We start from the raw sequence: 3,387 nt of genomic DNA, 5'->3' as shown, positions 1-3,387 counted from the left end.
CAAGTGTTCAAAGCAAATCAATAAGGCATTGAACTACACTTAACATGACCAAACATGGCATGCATTAAACAACTAAAAACAGATTTTTAGCATGTTAAAACAAGGCCAAAGGACTCCTTAGATGGCATCTAAGTGGCCCAAATTCAAAGGCATGCAAAGGCATTAAAACATGGAGCACGCAACACATGCTTATGAGGCATTAAAGATGCATGCAAGGCAACCAAGCAAGCATGGAAATGGGACTGAAATAACATATAAAGTGACCCCAAATCACCAAAACAATGCAAAGATGGCATGCTACACATGCACATACTCAAGGCCAACAAGCCTAAATACAAAGGAGCTATATAATGCATGCTAAAATCAACCCAAATACTTATGGACAGATCTAAAACATGGCAAAATAAGCACATAATCTTCACAAATACAAGCCTAAAACATGCTCCAACAAAGGCTAACAACCTAAGGCATATTAAGGCATAAACATGGCATTACATGGCAACTATGCTAAACATGCATGGAGTTCCAAAACCAACTTGAAATCATGTTATATTATGGATATATAAGCATGAAAAACAAACCAAACATGCTCAACACACACTCAAGCATAGGCTTCCTTGAGAGGCCAAAATATGCCCTTTTCAAGGACAACAAGGAGAGGGGGTGGCCCTCTCCTTCTTAGGACTTCAAAGCATCATCTTCACCACTAAAATCCCTCAAGATTTCAGTGGTGAAGAGACCTCAACACCAAAATCCCGGAGCTAACACAAAATGGCTCAAAATGAGGCCTTTCAAGGCCTAAGGGTGGTCAAAAACCCTCAAACAACAAAACACTCTTAACAAACAATAAACAGGGCCTAAAAACAGAACTTTTTTATGTTATACAACAAGCACAAAAACAGCTCTAAGATAGGTATAAAATCAAAGCAAAAATGGGGGAAAAAGGGACTAGTTTCTTACCCTTGTAGTCATCTTCAACAATGGTGCTCCAATGGCCTTCTTGAGCTTGAATCTAACACCAAAATCTCAAAACACACTCTTTGGAACCTCAGCTCCAAGAGGAAGGTGAAACACTAGGTGTTTGTGTGCAATAGTGAGACACAAAACACCTAGTGTGCAAATAAGAGGGAAAGAGAGATAGAGAGTGTATATCTAACCCTAACCCTAGAAAAACCAGAGCTTGGTCTGTATTTTCCTCTCTCAAAAATGTCTAAAAGCTCTCTCCTTGCCTTAGAGAGAGTTCCTCTCTATATGCCTCTTGTAAAGCTTACAAGACAAGCTTTGCAAGAGGGAGATCCCTCCATACACGTGTATGGAGGGGAGCAAAAGCAATACAGCTGTCTAAAAATATCTGCAAAAGCAGATGAACAGCAATCGGCCGGCCAAAAATGCCATCTTGGCCAAAAAGAGTGCCGGTCGGCAACAAATAGTGCCGACCGGCAACAAAGAGTGCCGGCCGGCAAACTATATTGCCGGTGGCATCTAGCCACTGCCGGTGATGGGTGGGGATGGTCTACAAGCCCCACCCTGCCTCTCAAAGGCAAGTTGCAAGTGTTTGGTGCAAAACCAGACACTAAACGGTCGAATTCGGGGATCCTGAGGCATGGCGCGCGAGCCGAGACCTCCGGGAACTCCAAACGAACACAAACATGGATAATCACCGAGTGTTCAAACGGTGACGTCCAAGTCTTGAGGACGGTCAAAAATGGGGTGTCTACAACGCCCTTTCTACTAGCAGGGCTGGTACATCTAGAGGTGGGAGTAGACCGGTTCCTCCGGTTCCGTCGACTCATCCTCATCCCGGATGGCCAGATATGCCGACTGAGTTGATGGCGTGGCAGTATGGGGCTATCTCTCCGACTCCGATCCCGCTAGAGCCTCCGATGCCCAGTGATCGATACGCCATTGATCCGGACTCACCGCCGGTATGCTCCACTTTTTTCATTCATCATTCAGATGTTTAGACACTCTTCTGTTCACTGATGATTATGAGCTCATTTTTGCAGCCATCGCGAGGGTACATGGAGGAGGTGGTTGGACTGGTGGCCACACTCGAGGGCATGGTCCTGCGTAGGGAGGCACAGTTGTCTGTCGCGGGCATTCAGGTACCCTTCAGTTTTCTGGCATTTATCATACTTCTGATGACATGCTGATTTCTACTGCATCGATAGACTATTTTGTGTAGAGCACGTCTGACACACACCCCACTTGTACACTGTATTTACATGCACCCACTTTACGTAGCCTTTGCTTCTATCTGTATCTGATGTATATATTTGGACTGATGTATTCGAATTGAACTCTTTGTTTTCAGATGCCTTCATGGTCCGGTCAGCCGCAGGCCAGGCCACCTGGGCCTCCTTGGGGAGCTGGGCCATCTGGGCCTTTTCAGGGGGCGGGGCCATCTCGGCCTTCCCGAGGATCCGGGCCATCTAGGCCTTTTCGGGGAGCTCGAGGAGGGCCTGTCTGCAGACGCAGGACTCACGTTGTAGAGGTGGAGCCTGATGAGGAGGAGGAGGATGTTGAGGAGGAGGAGGAGGAGGAGGCTACCGATCGTCAGTCAGAGACATCTGCTGAGGAGGGGGGCTCCGGTTTTGGCTCGGGGAATAGAGGCGAGGCTGAGGGGGATCCTGAGGATGACAGCTCCGACTCAGATGATGATGATGGTGCGGAGATTGTCCCGCAGAAGAGGATGAGGAGTGCTTCTCGTTCCCGCTCCCGAGGACATTGATGTTACTATTTCCTGCTTTATTTTTCTTTTTTGCTAGTAGTTTGTAGCACTTTGCACATTGTTAGGCAGTTTTATTTTTTGTAAAACTTGTACCTTTGTTTGTTGTAAAGCATGATGAAATGAAATAGCTTTTGAAAAAGTGTTTGTATTTTAAACTTTTAGCATCGTATCGCATCAATTTATTTTGCACAAAAATGGAATTGAATGGAAATGCGCATTGTGTAATCACCAAGTCAGGTAGTGAACCGACGCAACAAACTAAGCAACTCAACTTACTAAGATATAACAGAATCTTTAGCAAGTTTACAACTCGATAAGCAAAATGCAACAACGCAAATAAACAAGACTTTAACAAAAATTGCTTAAACAGAGAGCAATGACTCAAAAACACAAAACATGTCCGCTCGACAAACAACTCGATAACCAAAATACAACAACTCGATAAACAAAACCCAACAACAACAAAGTGTACTTCTGACGATCTGGGCATCGGAACGCATCCGAAACGGAGGGAGATGAAGGCCTTTGACTTTCCCGTTGCATGGAAATGCTTGAAACTTCCTCTCGAAGAGTAAAACAGGGCCAAGGAGATATACTGGAGCATTGCCGGCCATTTTTGTGGAGAGAGACAGCTGGCCGGCCATTTCTGCAAAAAG

General features: G+C 45.3%; 1 long non-coding RNA gene across 1 annotated transcript; it reads left to right on the top strand.

Moving 5' to 3' along the window:
- The first annotated feature begins 1,727 nt into the window (after positions 1–1,727).
- Positions 1,728–2,466, top strand: LOC145806531 (uncharacterized). Its single transcript, XR_014349847.1, has 3 exons — positions 1,728–1,925; positions 2,007–2,105; positions 2,315–2,466. It is a non-coding gene; the product is annotated as an uncharacterized LOC145806531 (long non-coding RNA).
- The last annotated feature ends 921 nt before the right edge of the window (positions 2,467–3,387 follow it).

This window comes from Camellia sinensis, chromosome 13 (genome assembly GCF_055761805.1).
Source record: "Camellia sinensis isolate YWXY chromosome 13, ASM5576180v1, whole genome shotgun sequence".
Taxonomy (NCBI): Eukaryota; Viridiplantae; Streptophyta; class Magnoliopsida; order Ericales; family Theaceae; genus Camellia; species Camellia sinensis.
Note: the sequence above shows the minus strand (reverse complement) of the source record. Positions and strands in the feature narration are given on the sequence as shown.